We start from the raw sequence: 24,674 nt of genomic DNA on the forward strand, positions 1-24,674 counted from the left end.
CTCTCTCTCTCTCACACACACGCACACGCGCGCACCGATCCTTGGCATTTTTCACATTTTTTTTTCCACGGGGAAGCAAGAAGTTGGGAGCAGCCCCGGGCTCGCCGCAGAGGCTCGCAGCCCTCCGGAGCAATCCCCCGGCTGTGCGGGCTGCTGGCCGGCCCGGCCTGGCTCGGAGCTCTGCTCGGTGCGCTGCCCCGAGTTCTGCTTTCCTTCCCCCTTTTATTCTCTAAAAGATGAAAGAAGGAATGTATTTTTTCGCTGCTTCTTCTCCTTCTCCAGAGCTGCTGCTGCTGCCGCTGCTGCTGCTTAATTGCACATTCAAGTGGAAAATTTTCGGGAGTCAGCAGAAACATTGTATCCAAAAAAGACAAAGTCGCAGTTACAACAACACCGAGGAGATTGTCCCTGGAAAACTTCCTTTCGGTAGGAACCACAGGGTTTTTTATCTATCCGTAACGTTTTAAAGAGATGTATTCCACAGATGTCTCCCCGTGCTGATGCGGAGGGCCGGTGGCAGCCTTTGTTCACAGAAGGAGCGTTTTCAAAGGAAGTACACTTCCAAGGGGGAGGGAAAAAGTTATACAGTACGGCTTTTGTAACCAAATTAAAACAAAGCGGCTCCCTCCAAACAACTAAACAAAAACAACGAGGGGAAATAAAGCGAGAGGAGGAAATAATACCTCTATTTTTACCAAGTAAAAAAGTTTCCGCTCCTACCTCAGCTGAGCGTAATCCTAGTCATGATTTTTCTCCTCTTGAAATCTGTTTTAAGTTGAATGGTGTTACAGTATAAAAATATTTATGAAACAATGAAATACCAGCCACCCACGTTTCTCAGGAGAGTTGTTAACTTACTAGAAACAAGTGCCTGCCTTTGATATGAAGAAATGAAAAGTGACCTCCAGAAGTGTTGGAAAGTTAGGGAGCAGTTCTGTTCTACGCTTTCTGAATGTAAATGGCTCCCAGTGTTTTTTAACTGTTCGTTGTTGAACACCATCTGGGAAGGAAAGGCCAGGAAACATCAGATTGTACTGATATTTTCTGACGTAAAATAGTATATATAAGAAATGTAAGCTGAAATGGCAGCGCCTCAGGGAAAAAAAGTACCTATACGGCTGTATTCCTGTCTAACAGAAGCATATTTGCTTTCCCTTAGTGCTGATAAAGTTTAGAAACGCAATATTGCCAGTTAGCGGTTTTACATAGATATCTAACCTAGACAGTGGCAAAGTTTGGAGCTGTGTGGATAAAATACTGTTTTCTTCAGCTGAATGTGCAGTTATTATGCAGTACGTCTAATATGGAAATCTCTGTGGGAATGCCTCTTACAGGAAAATTCATGTAAATAACTAAGCGCTACCTGCAATTGAATATGAAAACAAAAATTATTATAATTGCATTAGGACTGAATTTAAAATTATGTAGGATTCTTCTTATAACCCTAGATTGGGAATGTTTGTCTGCAATGTATGATGTATCCTGTCTCTATAAATAGTTTGGGAATACCATTACAGGGATATTAGATTGTACTGATGGTAAGATGGTGCTATCAAAAATGACACAGACCTGTATATTAAATTACTTCTGAGGGTGGGAGGGAAGCTTGGATGCTTGTTTGTATATGTGTGTGTGTGTATATACATATATTTATTTAGATACATATACACACATATGCATACTTTCTTTGGGAATAGAAATACAGGACTTAATACAGTGAATGTTCTTAAAACACAAAATTGAAGATTTTATATTTGGGTCAAATTTTGAACTTGCAAGTTTATAAAATTAACTTTTTGAAATAATTTTCAGTAAGGGCAAACTTCTTGGAGGTGCGTTTATTTTTCACCTTCGTGGTAAAACGTGTCTTTCTGCGCTGCATTGGTTTTTAATTGGGTCATAAGGCATTTTCTATACCAGTAGGGTTAATTCTGCATTTCGTCTACTGCAGGTTTTTATCAGCTGGCCAAGCAAAAATTTTGGATGCAAAGGATTTATTTCAGTTTTTCTTTTTAGTAATATAGAAATACCTTTGGAAAGTACTTTATCGCTAAACATGTTAGGTGTATGTTGAGCATCAATTTTACATACACAGCTTTGGTGAAGCATATATTATTAGCCTTTGCAACCAGGAGAGTGTAACAACAGCTCCTGAGATTCAAATTACGGTTTTATATTCTGTACAGTTTCTTAGTCAGTGCTGAGTGGGATGTATGTGAGCAGTGAAGCAGAGGGAAAATTTTCATCTGACAGGGCTCTTAGTAAAGACAGCCTCTGCTTAAAGGAGTTTTAATTAAAAAGCTAAAAAAGAACAACAGAAATTTATGAACTAGATCCGCTGTGAGTTTCCAGCTAAGAAATGATAACATATTGTGATGTATGGAGATGTGTGAGCATGTGTGTAACATGTTTGGTATAATTTGTAACTAGTGATTTTTTTTGTTGTTGTTGCTGGACAGTGTAGTGGTTTTGGATATTGTTAAAGTGGTTTTTAGGCTTTGTTTGTCCATGCTTGAAAAAGTTAAGCACAGTTAAATCACGTGCAGGAAGAAAAAGATTTCTTCTTTCTTTTTACGCTACCTTTATGGATCGTATTGTAAGCAAACTCTCAGGATAAAAAGTGTAATGAAGACTTCTGGAGCTGCAGAGAAATTCTGGTGTCTTTCTCTTAAAAAATAGTGAAAGGTGAAAATATGTAATCGTGTATTACGATATAGCTGTCAGTTTTCAATCTATAAAGTAGGATGGTTACACTGTTGGAGCAATTTCACTAGAAGTAATCTGATTTTATTGGAAGGTGCCTAAGACTGTTTCTAAAACACGAAGATTTTGTGTACGGTTCTGAATGTGTGTGTTTGGGAGAAGGTTACCTTCAAACATTATGTTTTGAATGCATGGTTTCTGACTGTATATACGCACGCATACATCACTCTTTTTATCTAGTATTTCTTCGTGACATTAATATTAATACTGTATCCTTCCAGAGATGGTTTAAAAATTGTCTGTCTGAAGTGATTCCATTTATTTAAGAAGAAAAGGTTTGCTAGATCCAATTCCTACTCAGGTTAAAGTGACTGGGATGACTCATAGGAATAAACATTTGCTGGATCAAATACGAAGATATTTACAGCATATGCTCTGTGTACATGGTTAGTATGATATTTGATGTCTAAAGAAGGACGTGGGTGCTATTCTGTATCTTTGATTAAAAAGAATATCAGATTTGACACACATGCATTTTCAAATTTTTGTACGGGGTTTATGTTCTGCTTTGATTGTAATCTGTCTAAAACTTGCAGGCAAATTTCTGTTAAAAGTTGGTCACTCGTTCCGTTTGTGTTCTTATTCACGGCATGTGCAAATATGAGGTGAGGGATGACTTTTTAAAAATCTGTTCTAAATTCAGGTTAATTCCATTGACTTCATATGGCCTGTTGCTGTATTACGTTGGCTGTAATAAGGGTGCAAATTGGCCCTTTAAAAATGATTTTGAAATCCCCACCTCATCAGAGGGCTCTACTTTTGCATGAGAGAAATAGTTACTTATTTCTGGGATTTGAGATTTAATTACTGTTTTGTCACCATGCTGCACTTTGCCATTAGTGCTTGCATCAAGAAGGAATGTTTTATATTCCTAAACTACAGTTATTTACTATTAAAAAAAATAACTTAAGTGAGTCTCAACAAAATTTTAGAACCTGCAAGAGGTAAATCATCTCCCTGAAAGAAACAGCTGTTAGAGGTTTTGTGGCAGTTTATGCAAGTACTGTATAATTTAAATTATATCCTGTGATATATGAATGGATTAATGGCATTATTTATTGTAAAGCCAACTGACTCTAAGCCACACTGAAGACACATTTTTAGAAGAAAAATCTCTGCAGTAAATTCCCATTTTATGACCATATCTTGCTCTCTGTTCTTGCACAAAACTCCTTTTGACTTTTGCAAGTGGAACAAGGATGGAATAATATTTCCTGGAATAATTTTGTGTTTGGTTTTAATGATTGCTCATTTCCAAAACATAAGAGTGAAAAGTTGCAGACTTCAAATTTGCTCCTCAGATTTGTCACTTAAAATTCAGCTAGGAGTTTTCTAATTTAATACCCCAAACCTCTCTTGTTTTTATATGAAGTCCTGATCCCACTGCAATCACTGTGAGATTTATCTTTTTATTGGTGGAGCCAAAATTTCTCTGTGTTGATGCAGGATCAGCAACTTTTATTCTACATCAGGTTATTAAAGTTCCATCAGAATTATATTGATTTTAAAACGCAGGGATTGAAAAAGTGTAGAGGAGAGAAAGAAGGCAATGAGCCTGTGTCAAAATCTGACTCCTAACAACTAATTTGAGGTATTCTACACAGGAAGTGTATGAATGTCTCAAAGACTAACCTGTCCTGTGCTACATGCCCTTATTTGTTAGATTAATTTTTGTACATATGTCAAGGATGCAATGACAATCTGCAGAGTATTGTAAGGGTTTATAGACGCATGCCCTGTTGGTGCAGGGCTGCAGCCCCATTTCCTGCGCCCTCCAGCTTGTGTCTGGGTTGGTCTGAGGCAGCCCCTTTTTTTTTTGGCTCCCGTCCAGTGAAGGTATCACCTACAACTTTTTGTTCTTTGTCTTCTAGTCATTGTTTACTGGAACAACGTGATTATTCCCTCTGCATCCTGTTGTACCTTTCCAAATGGCCTTCTTAGATTTCTAGCTCATATTAACTCTTCACTAAACTTTTGAATCGGAGATAGTCTGTGTGGCAGCAGAAGCGTATGAACACAAAATACAAGTTTATTTGCTAGCAGGTCAGAAAGTAGAATGTGAAATCTCAGTGTGCTGGGAGAGGGAAGGGAAGGAAAGTTTAGGATTATGTGTAAAACTATTAAAATGCTATTGACTGGGAATCTAAAACAATGACGAATGCTGTTGTTTTTACAGATACACGAACTGAAAACTGCTGCTAATGATGGGAAATGTTAATTATGTGAGAACATATTGAACTTATATTCTCTGGCATGAACTTTTTTAAATGCATCAACTGTGCTGCCTTTTATGCGCACAGCTTTCTAATTATCATAATTCAGTACAGCTCTGGCTTTTGGAAAGAGTTCAAGTGCAATCTCAACTTAACATGAAAGGAGTTGTGTTGTTTTTTGTTTTTTTTTTTTTTTTTAACTGAGAATGTTCAAGAACAATTTGAAAAGATAATCTAAAAATGCTACATACTTAGCTGGGTCTAAGTTGGAAAATAAATATGTTCCCATAACTGCCTATCAAAGCAGAACAGATTATTAGAACAGAAAGTTATCTATTTTTCCCATTATGTCTTTCACACTCCTACAGAACACAACTAAAAGCACATTTTCATAACTGAATACCATAGACAGATCTACTATATATATTGATTGACAGTAGTTTTTATTTTGTCAATTTTTGAAATGATTGAGTGGATTACTGTGTTGTTATTAAAATATTTTTTTCCTCAAATAGTATATAAGTAACAACGATTTCATTGTCTTAAATAAAGCAAGAAGACAACTTTAATGACCTTTTTTTTTCTGTTTGTGTTAACCAATTGTGTTTCTTTAACTTATTAAAGTCCCACTGTAAATCTTCCTTATTGGCTAGTATTCACGCTTTCTCTTGGTGCAGCTTGAGGGGGTTGTAAATACCAGGTTTTTCTAAAGCTTTCAAAAGTGGGGGATTTTTTTGTTTGTTTGTTTTTTGTTTGTTTGTTTATTTTTTTAATATGGGGAAAATAAATTTCATTTAGCTTGCACTTGAATTAACCTTTCACATTTTTTTTTTAATTTTTTTTTAATATATGATCCATACACCCTCCATTTTACACAGCTTCTAGATGAAAAATAATATTTTTTTTCATACTTGTCTTTTCCTTTACTACAGTACATGCTACATTTCTAAAATGCAAAGAAAGCTCCAGTGAAACAAAATGACTTCATTTGAGCTGGCACTTAAGAGCAGAATTCACTTCCATAGTGCTGAAATAAAAGAAGCCAAGTGTTTTAAATAGCCACTCCCCTAGGCCAGAGTGTTTTTAGAAAAGCTCATTGTCTAGATTTGAGCTGTAGCAGTATGCCTGCCTCTGTTAAATCTCCTGATCCAGACAGCTCGATTTCTAAAGTTGACATCTGGTTTACTCTTTGTTCACCTGTTTAAAAAAAAATGCAAATAGATGAGTGTGCCATTGCCCTAGAGCTCTGCAAAAAATAAAAATGCTGTTGACAGTTTGTCAAATAGTGCTTCCAGTCTAAGACTGCAGTAGCCTATTGTTATGCCAGCAACAGGCAACAGAAGTTGTGGCACCATATGGCTAGTATATGCTTCAGATAAGCTATCTGTTAATTTAGCTTATCAGTAGCGTTTTGATATGCTTCATGTTTGAATCACCAACCAGTATGGCCTTGGGTATTTTTGGTGCCAAATTATTCCTTAACATTATAGACATCACAGTTATTCCCTTGGTGGAATCTCTCGCCATTCGTTCACCTCATGGTGCTGTGAACAATGGTGCTTATTTTTGGAATTAGCTGGCATGTTTTTTTACACGGTTGTCTTTCTGTTGGGAGATTATAATTCAGGAATGACATTTCGGTTTTGAGGGGAGAAAATGTCAGAACAGACTTTGGAAGAAAAGGTAAATTCATGGAGGTTTAGTGGATTAAAGTCTCTTTTATGTGTATCTCAATTAAAAAATATGTAGTGTTTGAAGACATTAATTAATGGGAGCGAGGAACTTTTATTAATATTTAATCTACCACCACCATGTGTACATAGTTTTCATTCTAAATCTGGTTTACAGTTCAAAATAAAAGGCAAAACTCTGTAAACAGTCTCATTTTCCACATCCCTGATTTTACCTTTATTCTTTGTAAAAAAATAACTTTTAAAACCAATTGTGTCCCTATATCTACTGTCAGTGGATCTGTGAAGATTTTTATTTTTTCTTTTTCTGCTTTTTCCGTAATCATCTGAAAGCCTTATAGAAGACTTGAAGATTCAATGGAAGTTCCTTCATCTTCTGCCTTCCCCTGCCTTTCTTTGGCTGTAATTATTTTTTTGCAGGAAAAGTCTCAAACCATAAATACAGTCTTCCATTCAGTGCAGCAGTGATGTCCTTAGGGTTGGATTTGTCTGCATTGCTCTCTGACCTTGCAGCACATTCCTCTGTGTCTTCTGCCCTACAGGCCCCCTCGGGCTGTTCCTTACAGGGCACTGAAGCCTCTTTCCTTGGGTATGCACTTACTTGCTCTTGGGCAGTGCTTGATTAGGCTCTCCTTCCTAATCATGGTGGCTTTTTGTTTCCCTCCTTTTGCTACCCATCTTGCCAGGTTCTCCTTATTTTATCTCCTCTGCTGCTGCTCACAGATGTGGTCTCTGGTCTTGCTGTTGGTTCTCTTTGCCGATGCCAGTTGCTGTGCTGCTTCCATCCCTCCCTGGCCCTGGCTATTGGAGAGAACTGCCTGTGCGAGTACAATGCCTTTCGTGTCCAGGATCCTTAATAACCAATAAAAGGACCAGATTATGTCTCAAAGAAATTTACAATCATCATCTGAATCTGTCTGCTGACACCACTTTTTTTAGTAATGAAAGGAGGTCAAAGAGAAGAACATTTTTCTCCTGTCCCTTTGGAACAGAGTAATATGACAGTCCAGAACAGTGGCCATTCTTTAAGTCCAACTGCAATGAAAAATGCAGGATCTGGCAGAGCACCTAGAGGCCAACCAGGCAAGCTCTGAAGTGAGAGGTGATGCTCCCACCTCACCCCTGTGCCCGTCGACACGGACACCTGCAGAAAGCAATAAAGGTTTCCTGCCCTTGGCTTGGTATCTGAGGCTGCTAACAGAGGATTTTGGTTACTTTGAAGGGACATGAAATGCTACTGTACACTTAGAGCTGGTTTGAGGGTCACCTAAAATTTTAAACCCATTTCAAATTCAGATTTAGAGTTTGGGTCCATGGTGTGACTCATGCAGTTGTATGATAATAGCATTTTTTTGTCTTCTGGTTCATTGCAGATTAGACCCGTGACCTCTCATTCTGGTGTGATTTGGGGGAAGGTAAGCAAAGAGGCTGGGAAAGGAGAGGTATTGCAAATTCCAGTACTCTGTGAGGCATGTGTGCATCTTCCCGATAAGTAATTTCTAAGTGCTTAACTGTGAGAGGCAATTTTCAGCCCACTAATGTGTCTAGTTATCACCCATAGTGAGTATGGTTGTTTTTGGACTGATGGGTCCATTAAAACGTAACAAATCCATGTTTAGTACAATAAGATGCATCTTTCATATGGTTGTGGGGTTTGGGTGTTTTTTTTTTTTTTTTTTTTTTTTTTGGTTAAACTATAGAGCCTGTGAAATTTTAGTTGATTTGGTATCTGCTTGACTCAGCTTTACTGGTGTTTCATTGGTTCCAGTCATTGTTTTGTGATAGCAAATCCATAGCTCCAAATAATATGCATTTTGCTCTTTAAATTGACTATTATTTATGCACAGTAATTTCTTGTTCTGCTTCTTGGCATATTTACTTTATGCTTACTGACTAGTTGTAGATAAGCAATTGAAGGGGCACATTTGGGAGACAGTTTTAAAATAGGCAGCTTCCTATACCAATTCACTTTAGCCTCTAGCATTAGTAATACTTTTTGTCGGTGAAACAATGACCCATAAGTAACGTTATCTTCCAAAATCTCTAAAAACAATACAAAGAAGTCCAAAGGGTAGTAGAATTATCATAGTTCTTGGTTGCTTGGAAAATTAACTGATATTCTGGCCTCTGAGATTTTGGAAACAAATTAAAGAACCCTTTTTTAGGTAGCAGGCTGCTTTTAATGGTTCTTCTGTATTAAGGAAAGTACAGTATTGTAGGTTATTTATTTCTGGGCATGCAGTACAGGGTGAAGAGCCTGCAATTCAGCTAGCAATGCCTCTGTGCCCTGAGGTAAACTCTATTTCACAAAGGGAATTTTGATTATGGTCTACTGCTCTGTAGCATAGTGGAGGCTTCAAGAGGCAAGTGGTAAATGCTACCAAAGAAAAGCTGGATTTGAGCCACTGACGTCATCTAAGTAAATCTGCTGTAGGACTATAGCCATAAAATGACTGCCAGCCACTGAGCGCACTTTGGCCTTTTCTTGTCAACTGTTTTAACTGCTAGGTTTTTTTTTTTCGTTTTTTTTTTATTCCTTCAAGCAACATGCATTTTATTTTCTTTTTTTTTGTGCTAGTTGTACACATGGTGAAATATAGAAATGGTAACATCCCCCTTCCTCCCCGCAACACTGTACATAGCGTGTGAGTAGCTGCAGTTTGCAGTTCAAAAATTAAAAAGTAAATCAGTACTTTTCCATACATGAGCCCAGCAGAATTAAGCTTCCATCACAATCTATTTTTTAGGTGCAGGAGCTTGGCAGTTCAAGTTACAGCATACTGATGAGATTTGTGTTGTGGGCAAAAAAGCATTTTGATGCCCTGGAGGGCATCCTTCCCTCTGGAAGAACTAAACACGTAAAAATGGCTGGGTTTGAATTGTGAATTAGCACAAAATACATGTGTTTGTGATCACTTAAGATCCAGTGTTATTCGTTGCTCTGAGATTGACCTTCAGTCACTCCTGAAACAAAACTTTCCCGTTGCTTCAAACACCCAAATGTACTGTTACCAGCCAATTTTTTGATGATACTTTTTATACACAGCTAAAGCAACCACATGATTTAACAATAGAAACTCTAGGATTCATTGATTACCATGTAGTGGTAGGTACATGTGTACCTAAGGGTATAGCTAAAAATGCAATTGATATCCCACCTGTCCTCCACTTGAATTTCAGCTGTATCAGGATTGCAGCAAAAGTACTTGGGTTTTTGACAGTGGATTTTGAATTTGCTGTCAACATTCTCTTGAAATTAATTTCCAGGAAGTTTGACATACTATTTTTTTTAAAACAGAGTGCACTGTAAAACACATTTATAGTTATTAGCCAATGTGTCCCATGACAATATTTGTTTACTTGATTTATGTACTTTTTTTTTTTTTACTTTAAAATAAAAATTAAGCATCACTGGTTTTGAAGTTTGAGTCTTATGATCAGAAATATATTAAAACCAGTATCTTATCCATGAATCATTAGATGAGTCAGTTCCTGAAACCACTACAAGCCTCACAGTTCTTGGCTTCGACTGAAAGCAGGAAATCCAGGCTTCAATAACTTCCTTTCCCAGTACTGGCTATAGCAGCGTTAGTGGTTAGTATATGCTGCTTTTGTAAGCAATAGGAAGATGTATGTCTGAGGAACAAAGGCACTCAAGTCAATTTGCTGAAACTGTTTATAATTTGTGGTCTTGATTTGAATGTCAGGATATATTGGCATATACTACATTCTGTGCTGCAGTACATTTTCCAGCAGTGATATTCAGAATATGAAATAGAGGGAACACATTATGGCACAATTCTTGGACAAAACCCATCTAATCAGTTTACCAGAAAACAGGAAGATATTTTGGCAATATCATCCAAATCCTGAAGAGTAATGGGAATGAGAACTGAATACATAGGAGTAAATTTAAAATGTTTATTTAGCAGTTTTAGTTTAGTACTTTTTTTATTCTTCTGCAACAAACTATTTTTATTCTGTTTCAGTGCTCCTAAAGGGCTTGAAAAAAACCCAAGCCAAACTTGGAACTTGTAAAATAAAAACACATGATTTGTTTTTCAGTCTCCTTTTTTGTAGTGAAAACTGTTTGCTGCCTCATAATCAAGGACACATTGATTGTCTCTATGTCAGTGGAGCATTGTTGGCTGCAGAATCTGTCTGTTTAAATGTAGAGTGCCTGTACACTACGACATCTGTGCAAGAGGATGCACTATTTACCTTTTTGAGCTAACTGGGCCAGATTCCGGTTTGGTACAATGTTGATCTTAATGTGTTTACAGCTGGAAAGTATTCAAACCTTTATGTTTTTCTTAAATATTATGAAAGATAGTTTGGTATCTTGTATTTATTATTTGGTTAATTTAACTCTCTAATTAATTAGCAGCACATAAAAGCCAAACCTACCTTCTTTAATAATTCTTTTTGTTCTTCCCTCCAAAAAATTGTTTATTCATAGCAAACTGGGAAGAACACAAGTATTGAGAGCTATGAATTCGTGAAACACTGCATTAAAAAACTACCTTTGACGGCATTGTTTAAAGTGTATATGCAGTTGATTAAAAACAAATACAGAGCTCTAAATTTAAGCATGCAGAATGGTTATTATACATTAGGCACCAACATCTTTTGTATTAGATAATATGTGAAATTGCTTTAAGAAAGCAAGCTACAAGTTGGATTATTTCTTATCTGGTGCAGTTCCATGTTGGTAAATTGACCTCAGTGTAATGCAAGGTAAACACTTACAAAGTTTTGGAGCCAAATGGCTGACACAGGTGATCCCATACTGGTGCCCAGTGTGGTGTTTCTTGAATCTTGTGTTTGTCAGGCAGTGTAGAAGATGATTGGGCTGGGGAAAAAGGAGGGAACAAAGCCCACCTTGAAGGCAGCTGAGTGCTGAGATACCTATCATGTGGACCAATATCTGTCATGGAGACTTTTCCCACCTCGTCCATGCAACTCTATGCCCATGGGAAGGACCTGGAGAAGGTCAATCACTTGCTCAGACAATGACATTGGAGCCTCTGAGGGACTGTTTTGAGTTATGGGTGAGGTTGCCCTTGAAGGAGAGACTCTTCAGTCCTGACTGACATGTTTGTGTCAGCGTAGTTTTCATGGGCACTTTTCTGATGGCCCATGTCAACTGCTCTTTTTCCCCACAGTAGGGCTGGTAGCAGGCCACCAGGTGTGCTTTGTCATAATGGAGCTGTGCCTGAGGTGAGTTGCTGGGACTTTTGGTGCGGCAGCAAACACCCGAGCAAGCTGCTTTGTTAATTGGGGATGCTGTTCAAACATGAAGGTGCAGATAGCATTTTAAAAAGTATAAACAGTGTAACTGGTCCATAACTGCAGTAATCGCATCAACAACTCCTCTGGTATGGGAAGTTTGTACAGATCTTAGTTTCTGATACTAAATTTCTCCAAGTACCTGCTGCTCTGCTTCTGGAGGCAAGTCTCTATAAAGCAGGGCAGCTAGGTACAGTCAGTCATGTCCCAGACAGGCAGAGATCTGTGCCATCAGGCTTGTGCAGTGCAGAGCATTATGTGAACAGAGTGGCTTGGGCTTAGCACGGTGTAGCTATATAAAGAGCTAGACTGTTTTGGAGGCAAGCTGGCTTGTCTCACCCTTCCTTCTCTGTCATGTTTTAAGAAGGAGCGGCCTTTGAAAGAAGGGCTAGCTAGATGCTTACATCCAGGAAGGAGGCTCCTGGGGAGGCATGCATCATTTCTTGCTTTCTGTTGGCAAGTTTAAGTGGTACTTTATTCACAGATGCTGTGCTAGAGCACCAGCTGCTTGTGTACACAGGAGAAGCAGCCTCACTCAGGTGTGTTCCCTCTGCTATGGGGAGCCAGATGCTGATGCTTTAGGGATCGCAGTGTTCAGCATCACACCACCTATTGTGGATTTAACTTACTGCATTGTAATTAACTTATTGTAATAACAATAATTATAATAATTAACTTACTGAAATAACAAGGATGTTCTTCATGCTGCTTCTGCATGCTGCTTTTGGGACACAAATCTTTCTTGTTTTCTGTTTAAGAAAAAATTTAAGCACTTTAGCGGTGGAGAATAGCAGTGAATTTTCACAGGCTCAAGGCATATGTAAAAGGTATTGTTCATGCTTGTGACCATATGAACTGTAATTTTCTATTAATTAATGTTAAGCAACTGATTGTTTAAGAACAAAGAAAAAAACATTCAAATGGAATAAGCACCTAAAAATTTAGAAGCAGGTTATAGTTGTGCTTGATTTAATTTATTTCACTTGCAAAGAAATGTAAATGATTTAATAATGTTTTCCTAGCTGAACAGTCCCGAATATGGGAATTGTAATGCATAAGATCTGGAGATACATTTTGATCAAGTTCATACACTTTAAATGTGTATGAACTGAACATCTTTGTGTTACTATCGATCAGAAAGATGTCCTGTTGCTCTAATGTGGATTTTGGTTTGGGATTAGAAGCCTGGGGCTTTGAATTGCTTGCTGTCTGTAGACCAAGTCATCAGTGGCTAGTGACTGATTCATTAATTAAAATCAATTTAAATGGATTTGTAAGCCTCATGTAACAGATTATCTTATTAACAGCATGAGAAAGGCACTGTGATCTGCAAGGAATGTGTCGCTTTAGACAAAATATAGCACGATTTTTATGGGAGAATTTAATGAATTGCTGTTGCTGTAAGTGATCTATGCAAATGAAAGAGCCTTGCCTAAATCCTACATTAAACAGACTCTTCCTGTTGAACATGTTTTTTTATTTTTTTGTAAGCCTCCTCCAAAAGACTTGACTTTAATCTTAATGTGTGTCTGCATGCATGTGCGTGTGTTTGTGTACATATTCATGGTCACAGGGACATGTTAAGTATTGTTGAGCTTCTGATCTATTCCGATCTTGGAGGTTCTTCCTTTTTTTCTGTAACATCTCCCTCACCTCATTTAAAAATATCCACAACAAGAAATAAATTTCTAAATTACTGAAAACAAAATGACAGAAAGAACATCTAATACAGTTTAATCCAGGCTCTGCCTGCTCAGCAGTGCTGCCTGGAGGAGACACTTTGGGCAGCTGGATGGGCGGCATGGACTGGGGGGACCTTGGCAGAAGTGGAAGTGTTTGAAGAGATGACACTGAAACCTTTCCTGGCTGGGAGAGGGGAGGCTCCTCTGTCACCTTTGCATTCATTATGTAACTTCTTTTTGCATCAGTATGTATAGCAAGTCATTCCAGACATCTATGTGTATATTACTGTGCTCTGTGATCAGGCCTCAGGAATACCTAAGCCGAGGTGTCAAAAAAATCAATGGGAATTTTTAATTTAGTTTCAGAGCAGGGTTGTTGCCTCTAATCATAGCCTTGCCCACAACTTTTCCGTAATCTGAATAATGTGTGTACTCTCTATTCTGATTTGTAACCCACGTTTGTACAGGAAACAAGATGTTAAATTGTGAATGCTACAGTGTAGCATCACTTTACATATTTCTTCCCCAGTTCATGCTCTTTGTGCATTTCTGATTAGGGAGCAAAGTGAAATAAATTATGAGATCCTTTTTTCATTGCGATGTAGTTAGTTTCATTTCACATTTCCTTTGCTATATTGTAGAAATGGAAGAATCTGTGAAAACAGGCAGCAATAAAATGTTGATATAAACTGAAAATTTTGAATGAACTTCTTAAAAAAAAAAAAAAAACAAACAACAAAACAAAACAAAAAGAAATGCAAAACAAAGCCACTACCATCATACAGCTCTGAATTGCCTCAGGGACATCATCCAGTCAATGTATAGGCAATTCTTCAAAGCAAAGTGTTGTTGATGAGTTTTGTTTGTTAGATAATCTTACTGGTATTGGCAGTATAGGTTACAAATCTTTAACCCAAAAAGATGTGAAACTGGATTGACATGGTAAACCTAATTGTAACAGTTTGGTGAAATTAAATTCATTGCCTGAGATGTGTGGAATTTGCTATGGTGGAAAGGTTTTCCATTGCTTGTGGAAAATTGAAGATGTTCAGGAGATGCAATATGTTAAAGTGTAATACGTTACTCACCAGATTTGCAAGAAAGCTTGGTGGTGACCCCCAGTTTACTCCATAGTTATCTCTTGTTATTCTTTGGGGTTTGACTTTAGAGGATGGTTGATTCACCTTACTATGCATGTGGGCATGTTGCCAGCCTGCTACTTACTAATGGCTCCAGTAAGAAATTTGGAGGACAACTCAGAAAGGTACAAGGACAGTGCAAACTACCAGAACAGCAGCTCTTGGGGCTTCTCAGTGCACAGGTACACCTTTCAAAAAGCTCATGCTGCCTGTCACACCAGTCCTTTTCCTTCTCTGAGTCTGTGGCTGGTGCAGATGTGTTAGTGTGGAGGTTCGTGGCTGTCTCCTGCTGGGTCACTTGAGTCTGGGAACTTGGAAGCTAGCATTGAAATCCTGGGCGTGACGAGTTATTTATCCTGGATGCAGTTCTTGAATCCAGGGAGAAAGTCTTCTTGCCCTGACTTACATTAGCTTTATATTAGCGTGCCAGTTTGAAATTAGAGTAGTCATGCAATAATTATTTATTTTGTGAACCCTTTGGTTTGGAGAGGAGCAAGGAGAATCTTGAACTTAGAAGAAAAGTGTTGAGTGGTAGCATTTGCTTAAAAACAAGAGAAGAGAATAAGTCAGGACATAAGCAGGATGTAGCCCCCTCAAAGCAACAAACTTGCAGAGAGGAAGGCACAGGCCATGACTGTTAGCCCTCTCTTTTAGTATTGAACAGTATATGGAAATGTTGTCCTTTTCTTCATCTGCTCCATCTTACTCATATAATTCCTCAGTTGTAGAACCACAATTTCAATTAATTGACTTTCTTCAGTTGAATTTCTACCATAGTGGCTAAAAGGAGAAGGACGCTGGTGAATAGCTTTTAAATAGCATACTGCATAACCCTGCCATTATGACTTCAGGGAATATTTTCCGTCCTGTGTTTGTCTATAATGTGAATCCTAGTAACATTTGTCTTGTATTAAGGCTGCAAAATTTCTTGTATTTGTGTCGCAAACCTTGTGAAATGTTTTTTATTCTTGCAAATTATAAATAGTTCAGTTGGCTCAACTATCCCTTTTGTAAGCATGTGATTTTTTTATAAGACATAGTTATGGGGCAGTGTTGTATGAAATGCAATTGAGTTGTACAGTAATAAAATTTCCATGGTGTTCTATGAAGGTCAGTGGTATGCAATTAATTGCTGGACTGATGATGGGTGCTGGGAAGGAAGTGTTGCTGACCTAGACACTAAATATAATAATTAAGCTCAGGGGTTACTATTAAAAGTATGGAAAATACATGACTGTCATTAACACAGAATTTGTGCTGATATTTGTTTTAACAATACTACTGTAGATGTAGGTTCATGCTGTAATGTTACACTTGCAATGTATAGTTTGCATTTTCAAGGAAAGTGTCTGTTCTGAAGCTTGGAGGATGGGGTCCAAACTAAGAGGACTGGGTACTTAATTTGTTGCTAAATGTTTGGTGCTTGGTAAGCTAGTTTTACTAAAGGAAGTTTATAGTTCTCTGTATATTCAGAAGAGAGCTACGTGCCTTCCCTCTGGCTTCCAGAGGGAGATTCTGGCCATCCACCCTCTGTGCCTAAATAAAGGTGGATGGCATCTCCCTTCTCTGAACACAGAAAAGTAGTTTACTTGTCTGGGTGTAAAGCTGTCATTAGGTATGGAAACTCAGGTGTGGACTTGAGCACCTCACTCTTTTGAATGCCTAGGTTATCTCTGCCTGTTTTATACTGCAGCTGCCCTTTCCTGGCCTAATGGAAGTATGAAAGTATCACTAAGCAAAGAAGAAGGGAAAGCTTTGCAGAATAAGGAAGAATGTGTATTTGAAAGATGCCTGATTTAACTACACCTGCAAAATCTTTGTTTTTCTAGGCTCAACAAGGTCTTTCTGTTTTACTTAAGGGTATTTAGAAAACTTGTAAGAATCAGTCAAAATGTTAATTTTTATTCCCCCTTTTTACAATGCAGTCCTGTGAATGCAGCCTGCCAGATCCCATTGTATTTAATTCTGCTGCCGTGCCATGAGGCTGACTTAGACAACTGGAGAGCATTTAAATACACTGTGTGGTAGATTCCGGTGCGTGAAACACTTGTAGCACACTTGTTATGGTGTGATGCAAACAAGGCATAATTGCGAGGAGCACAGACTGAATATTCTGCTGGAATAGGCCAGATTGAGCACAAAATGTCATAACTGTGAAGACTGGGGGGAAATCTTGGCTCCAAAGGAGTCAAAGTCATAAATGAATGGAGTCTCCTCTACTTACATTTACACCTTTATTCACAAAGAGTCTTTTAGAGCAGCCTTCACTCATTGGCAAACAGAGTAAAGGAATTAAGGAAAACTCAGATTAATATTTATCAATTAATGTTGACAAATTATACAATGTATCTCCCCAATTTTAATCAAGTAGATTTACTTGAACTCACAGCCCTCTGCCAAAGACGATAATCACTCTTGTTTCTCCCCTGCTTTTAAATATGCACATTTTATGAGATCAGTTGGTATTAAAATAATATGCCTTGGTTTAGTCCATCTTTGTAAGATCCATGACTTGAAAATAGGAGAATGGTTCCCCATGTAATGCTGCTGCTGTTGAAGGCACTGAAACATCTTGTGAATCCCTGCGGCAAACTGCTGTGGGAAATCATGAATTAACGTTTCAGCATAGGGTGTAAAAGTGTTCATAGATACTTCAGTGGAACAAAAACTTTTTAAGTGATGTTTTAGAGGATTTACCAATCCCCTTGTGGATTAAACTTCAGTAAGTAAAATTACTGTAGGTTCAAAATAGATAGACAGTTTAAAAATATTTTGCAACATACATATATGTATAACATATACCAATTCTTACCAACACATATTTAAAGTCATTGGATTAGAGCTCTTCTAATCTGGCAATTTTAACAAGCCTGGGGATTTTTTTACTGCTTCTGGGAAGAAAGGTGATCACATGATTAAGGCACAAGTCGGGGGGCAGAGATTTGCATTTGGTTTCTGGGGCAGAGTTGAGTGAGGAAGCTGGGAGAAGTGTTCTTTGCTTCCCCAGGGGCAGTTGGGGAAAAATCAGAGAAAAATCCATCCTGTTGCATTGGGTGTGTGAGTTAATATTTGCAAAGTCCTTTTATATTCTTATGTGGAAAGTGCTGTCAGTGTAAGTGATTGTCTCTGAGACAGAGATTTCCCTACTTCTTTGCTTTACACAGTTTTCCGTAATTGGCTTGGAGTGGTGAGATTGAGTGTAATTAAGTCTCATAATTAATTAATATGAGAAAGCCTACGCAAGAACAGAATAAGTATTTCAGATTTCATGATTTGTTCCCTTCTGTAAAATTGGAGTAATAATACCTTGTTACTTAATGCTGTAAGCAATAATTGGGTAATAGTTATAAAGTGCTTTATTATGAAAATGTATGTAAAGAACCATTTTTAAGCGGTAAAACTGATGATGATAGGTCTCAGTCCTTGCAGAAAAGTTGATTCTTCTCTGAAGTAACATGCTGAAACTGGTGTATCCCAGCACCAGAAGAAATATCAAGACAGTATTTAAGGCAGCTCACAGAATAATCACAGCTTTTTGAAATATTCTTGCTGAGGACTTTTTTTTTTTCTTTTTAATTTAAATAATAGTTTAAAAATCCTTACTTAGAGGTGTAATAACAGTGATTTAGACTTTCCACTACACTAACAGTCACTAAACAGGCAAAACAATCATATACATAATTTAGGACATAAAATCTCCGAGCATGTTTTGTGATGAACTGTTAATAGACTGCTTTCATCGCGTGCAGCAATTCCAGATATGTGAGGATAAGGCAAGTTGCAGAGCCCCCTGGATCCCTTTCTGAGAATGACTTGCCAGCAGCTTTTCTTTCTTTTGCATTTGTAAAATTGAGCACAGGTATTGACCTGAACAGTCACTCCACCAATCAGACACTGAATGTAAACCAAGGGCTGCCTGTGAATGTCTGTCCAGCAGCCTGTGTGGAGAAAAAAAATCACCTGTGCTGCCTGTTTGGCAGACATGTCCACAGGTGAACAAAATGAGGAATGAATCAAAACCAGCTTTCCTGATGGCACTGAGGAGAGCAAGGAAAGGTGAAAAGGTCTCTGCTGGCTGGTGCGTTTCTGGGAATAATGCTTGGACTAGGGATGGGCCATCAAAAAGCCCATTCTGATTGCTCCCTGGAAAGGTACAGAAAGCCATGAAACTTGTCCAGAACAGTCAAAGCTAGAGCTTTTCAGTGAAACCGCAAATGATATGGCTGCTAAGCCAAGCAAAGGCAAGCAGTTCAAAGCCATGCCTAGACCATACTTTTATCAGCTCTTTGGCTTTACTGTACCAGCTTTGCAAAACTGAAGGAAGTGCAGGGAACAACCCCAGAGGAGGAAGGATGAACCTTAAGTAATTAGCCTTCCAACTGTGCAGCAAACAGTATGTGTGCCTGGCAGGCGGCCAGGCCATCAGTACTCTGGGTGAGGATCTGGTGAATGAAGCCTGCTCCAAGTGGTCTAGGACAGCCTTGCCTGAGCGGCTCCTGGAGGTCTTCCCTGACAGGTCCCTCTCCGGACTGGTCAGGCAGTGGTGAAGCGGGTCACTTTGTAACTCCCAGCACGCTGGTAGTATCCCGAGTCCAGTGAGGTGGTGATACATTTGCCAGTTGCTAGCCGCAAAAAGAAATCTCCAGAACTGACTTGCTATGGGGAATACAGGAAGCATATTTTAGAATATGCCTCCTCTAGATGTAGCCCTACTGATATTTAACTGGTATAAATGTAAGTTTTGGAAACGCATAATCTTGTATGATAAAGTTTGGCAGAGAAATGCAGTATTCTCTTTTATTGTTAGCTACATCCTTTTCCTGTGAGAGCTTATGAGAATGTTTTCATACTTAACATGTTTCCTCTCCTCACTATAGTTCATCTGCCAATGTGACCCTCCCAAGGAAAGTAAGCTGGCGCTGATCGTCAAATAGATGAAGGGAGTGTCATCAGGAAAGAGCAGGCAAATTTAGGGTCTAACCCTTTCTGCACAACGGGGTTTGGCTCTGTGTGATGCAGAAGGTGAGAGTCAAAGGCCATCTGTGTATCTCCATACCACTGTAACAGACGTCAGATAAATACACTGTCCCTTTTGTAAACTTCTTAAGAGAACTTCAGAGTGAACTGTTGTTTATAATGAAGCAGCGGCAGCTGCTGCATAGCTAAATCTGCAATTGAATTGCCATAGTATATGAGCCTCTTGCTGTGCCCCTCATAAAACTGCCCTGAAAGAAAGTCATATTTATCTCAAAAGTGGCAGGCTTGGCATGATGCCCCGGTAACTTTTTTTGCTAGCAAACCTGAAGTGAAATTAGCTCACCCTAGCTCCGCTAGATTTTAGTTCACCTAACCTCCTTTTGAGAGGCTGAAATAAAGAAGGGGTGGGGAGAGAGGGTTACACATAGTTTTTTAGATTTCCCTGGCACATTTCCACTACTCCACATGAAAGATCCTTTTAAAATCACAGTGAGGTTTGAAATATATTTAATAATTAAATTAAGATTGTTCCTATTCAGTTTTGGCTTTGCTGAGTTTAATGCAGGAGTCAAATAACTACTGGAGACATAAGAAAAACAAATGCTTGGCACTTTTCCCTATGAAGCTGAATGTGAGACAGTATCTAAGAAGGCTTCTTGATGGAAAATGAGAAAATAATCTTAATAAAAAATTCAAATTATTCAGATGAGCTGCTTGTAAATTACATAAATACAGTAGTTGCCACAATGAGAAACTTCTCTAATGCTTTTTGGCAGACATTAACTTGAAAATAAAGACTGAGAGATAATTACTATTATTATTCTTATTACTACTACTACTGTCATTTTGGTTTGTGCTGCATTAGCATTTAGAGGCCCAAATGAGCATCCAAAATCCACTGTTTCACACTCTGCTCCACTATAAAGACATATTCTGAGCTCAGGAAACTTAGTTTTTAAATGCACAAGACCAGGCACAAGATAGAGTCTCAGGCGAGGGAAGTTAGGAGTCCTCCTCAAACCCCCCAGGAACCTGTGGCAAGACCAGGGTTTAATCCTTATCTGCTAAATTCCAGGCCAGCCTTCTAACCAAAAGCTGCATCCCTCATGTAAACCTTTTGAATTCCTCTAACAGGATGAGGCTTTACATTTCTGCAATATCAGGATAAGGTATTGACATATATTCTTAGGAAGGTTATACTGGACTTTTCCTCCTCCTACTCTTTTTTTTTTTTTTTTTTAAATAACATCCGCAGGTTTAAGATTTATTTCCTTTTCTGAGAAACTGCACCTCCCTCTCACAACTTGTTACACATCGTGGAGTGTGGAGGTGCAGCATCCAGAACCAAAAGAGGAAATGTGCTGATTTTGGCAGTTGACCAAAATGACCTCATTTCTTTGCTATTGGAAGTTTGTGTGCTTTTCTGGCAGGCAGCACAGTTGAAAATATGATTGCCTAGTTCATAGCATATCTTCATTGAAGAAAATGCTTGCCAGATACTTAAATGCTTTATTCAAATCCCTTCTAGTAGCACAACATACCTGATAGGTATAGGCAGCTGGACAGCCTGGTCAGAGGGAGCAAGAATGGGATGATCGGATTTAGAGGGCAGAGGAAATGGGACAAACTTTTCATGCTTTGTGGATGAGGTCCGGTGCTTTCAGGACTCTGCAGGTATGTGTAAGAGAGGAGCAGCGTAATGGAACACCTGTGACCTTGCACCTGGGGCTCATGTGCCATCCTGTGCTTGCCAGGTTTTGCTAATGTTCCCTGCCTCCCCATGGTGCATGGTCTGGCATCCCAGCAGCTGGGCTGCTGGTGAGCCACCACCCAACACAAAACTCTGTGAGGAATTGTCTTTCATTGGAGCACTACTGCTTCTCTCTCTCCAAATGAAGCCTGAGACTGTGGAAACTTCTGGTGAGCGATGCAGGTGTATCACTAAATGAGATTATTGTAGGGATGTGCTTTGGCTTTGGCTTGCTCAAAGGCTCCGGTGGGAACAAAACCTGCCAGGGCAAAAGGACACAGCAGCCTGATAGACTGATTTACAGCTGGCCTGCAAGAAAAATGGGAATTATTCAGAACTGTAATTGAAGAGTCAGGTGAAAATTAAGTCTCCACTTCTTAGGTTAAAAAAATCCTGAAAGTGGTTAATTATTCCAGGAAGAGAAAGTAATAAAAATCTGCATGGAAAAATAGCTACCTAGATTTGAATGTTGATTATGTGATTGTATCAGAGGTACAGATGTACACGTACATTATAGTCTCCTAGAAATATGTAATCTTCCCAGAAGAACCTGACTGCAAATCACAGAAATCTTCTTTTACTACTTTCCACCCCTCTTGAAAATGTTTTGGGTGTGTCTTGTGCATCAGAAGGGGATGAGATTGTTATTTGAAGGTTTGGCCTTGGAGAATGTAAGGGCCACTGAAACAGTTTGGCAAAAGAATTGAGCAACAGCAAACAGGCTATTTCCCTTCACCAGATTAATTGTGTAAGAGCTTTCTTTTGTCCAGCATGATTGATTCTTTTTATTTATTTATTTATTTTGTGAGGATACAATTTTTGGCAACCCACTAACTTGTTTTGATTACTTTTGGAGACTGAAAATAAAGTGACAGAAGCAACTCTGCTGCAAACCTGCAGATATATTGATAGACCATTATCTTGCAAGGTGCTCTTTATGGGAAGACTCCTAGAATCTTCTTGAAATACTTGAGAACTCCTGCATCACACTGAACAAGTAGCCTGTAATTAAATTGTATCTGGCTCGTCCTAGTAAAGACGCTGCAATAAGGCATTGCTGCTTTTGGGACATGAAACAGCTTTGTCATGATATTTGTTCTACTGTAGATACAAAGCATTGAATTTCAATAACAGCTTCTTAAAAGTTGGTTAGATTAGATGTTTGCTGTTTAATCATACAATTTTAGGTGTAACTGTAAATAGATAAAAACCTCAGCTAGGGTCTTGGACATTTGAAATAACAAACAAATCCTGCTCAAATCTGCTTTCAGGTTAACCGAGAGTGACCATGTATTTCTAAACTATACAGAAGGACCATATTTAAATAAGTAATTTATCATATTGCATCTACCATACGATATAGCTATGTGATGTTTTTGAAAGACAAAAATCAGATTATCTTTGACTGTGTCACCAGATGGTGTGTAATGGGCAACAGGATTACGGATTATAAAACATAACTTTCACTCCTAGGTAACCTGACTGACAAAACCTTTGTTTTGTCAAAATACTCGGGGACTGAGTAGATGGCAAAATTATTTTTTCCTACCTGCAAAAATTCCCCTTGACCAGGAAACAAGTTCATACATGTAGTCAGAGAGAGAAACATGCAATCAGATGAAAATATTTCTACCTCACTCATATTACTGTTTGCATTTTTTTAACATTAAAACCAAAATTGTTTTTAAAAAGGCTCTCTCCCTATTAATGCAGTTAAATTTCATTAATTGCTGTAACTTGAACCTTGCTGTTGTTCTTCATATAAATATATACTAGAAATAAACCTGGAAAAAATCCCCAAACCCTCTAATCTTAAAATGGAGGCCCAAACTGTAAGTGATTTGGAAAAGTCTCTGGTTACCTGCATGTACTGGTGTAAATTTTGATTTAGCAGAAGCACTTACAAGGAGGGCATGAGCCAGAGTCAGTACTTCGGGAACAGGGAAGTAGGGTGGAAGAGCTGGAGTGGCTGCTGGTTCCTCTTCCTTCTCTGGATTCTCTCACAAAGTGGTCAGGTGTTCATTCAGAGTCAGGAGATTTGCCAGCAGTCAATGGTTTGAAATGCCAGTATGCTGGATTTCAGTAGCCACATCTGGTTCAGAGAGCGGGCACAACCCCCTACCTGCCTGACGCTCAGGTAAAGGGGGGCAGTAAATCTGATGCCACAAGTTCCATGACAGCGATGGGAAAGGCAGACTTGCACCTTTGTTTTCTGACAGCCAGGAGGCTTAGGAAGAGGCACATTTTTGAAATGCATGCAAATTTAAATTCTGAAGAGACACATTTGGTCACCAGAGGAGAGCTGCCTGCCGGGAGCACTGACAGCACTGTGCCTTTAAATTGATTCATTTACATTAAAGGGAGACATTTAAATAATGCAAAGGGGTAAACTAGCTTGAGTTATGTGTGGTTTTAGCTGGGTGACTCTTACTGCCTTTTATGGAAATCTCTCATCTAAAGTCCTGCACAATTATCCCCAAGGGCAAGTATTAACCCCATAAAAGAAAGGATATCTACAGTTACACATCAGACATTACGTATCTGTGTGATGGCTGTGGTTGACTTTGGCCAAAGATGGTGCTTTATTAGAGCTGGTGCTGGTAGCTGGATAACGGGAAGCTGGGCTGGCTTCCTTTATTCATAAAAGAGAGTGAAACTCTTCAGGCAGAATGATTAACCCATAGCGCTAATTAAGCACTCACATCATTCTGCAATAATGAGGCTCCATTCATGAAGGGGAAAAAAAAAAAAAAAAAAAAAAGGACCTATAGTGGCCTCATTTTTGAAGGCTGTGAGCTTGGCTGTGCTGTGGCAGGGCAGAGGGGCTCAAGGGAGGCTCCCGTGGGCATTCGGCGGGTGCAAAGGCGCAGTCCCAGGGCTCTTTGTCACCTCCCTGTCGGTGGTGCTGCCATCGCCACCGTGAGGGTGCTGTCCTCGCCGCCCCGCGCGGCCCCCGGGCTGGCAGGGCAGGGGCGGGAGCCAGCGCACCAGGCTTGGTCTGTGCTTTGCCGGGCCTGTGGGGCTTTCAGAAGGGGCTGTAAAAACTGATGGTTAGTACGGCAGGCTTGAGAGAAAGTTGTTTATTGACTGAAGCACTGTATAGAGCAGTGAGTTAGCATTGCATTATCTGATGCGTGGCTGCCGTTCTCCCGCGGGCTGGCTGCCCGTAG

The 24,674-nt window shown here is 39.0% G+C and overlaps 1 protein-coding gene across 5 annotated transcripts in view; it reads left to right on the forward strand.

The window, feature by feature from the left end:
• The first annotated feature begins 331 nt into the window (after window positions 1-331).
• TEAD1 (TEA domain transcription factor 1) overlaps window positions 332-24,674 on the forward strand; it is a 162,336-nt gene continuing 137,993 nt past the window's right edge. For all 5 annotated transcript variants that reach the window (XM_033006797.2, XM_033006799.2, XM_033006798.2 and 2 more), the window contains exon 1: window positions 332-426. The gene's annotated coding sequence lies outside the window, so the exon portion shown is untranslated. The remainder of the gene's footprint in view (window positions 427-24,674) is intronic.

Source organism: Tyto alba, unplaced genomic scaffold, assembly GCF_018691265.1.
Source record: "Tyto alba isolate M040663 unplaced genomic scaffold, T.alba_DEE_v4.0 Super-Scaffold_8, whole genome shotgun sequence".
Lineage (NCBI taxonomy): Eukaryota > Metazoa > Chordata > Aves > Strigiformes > Tytonidae > Tyto > Tyto alba.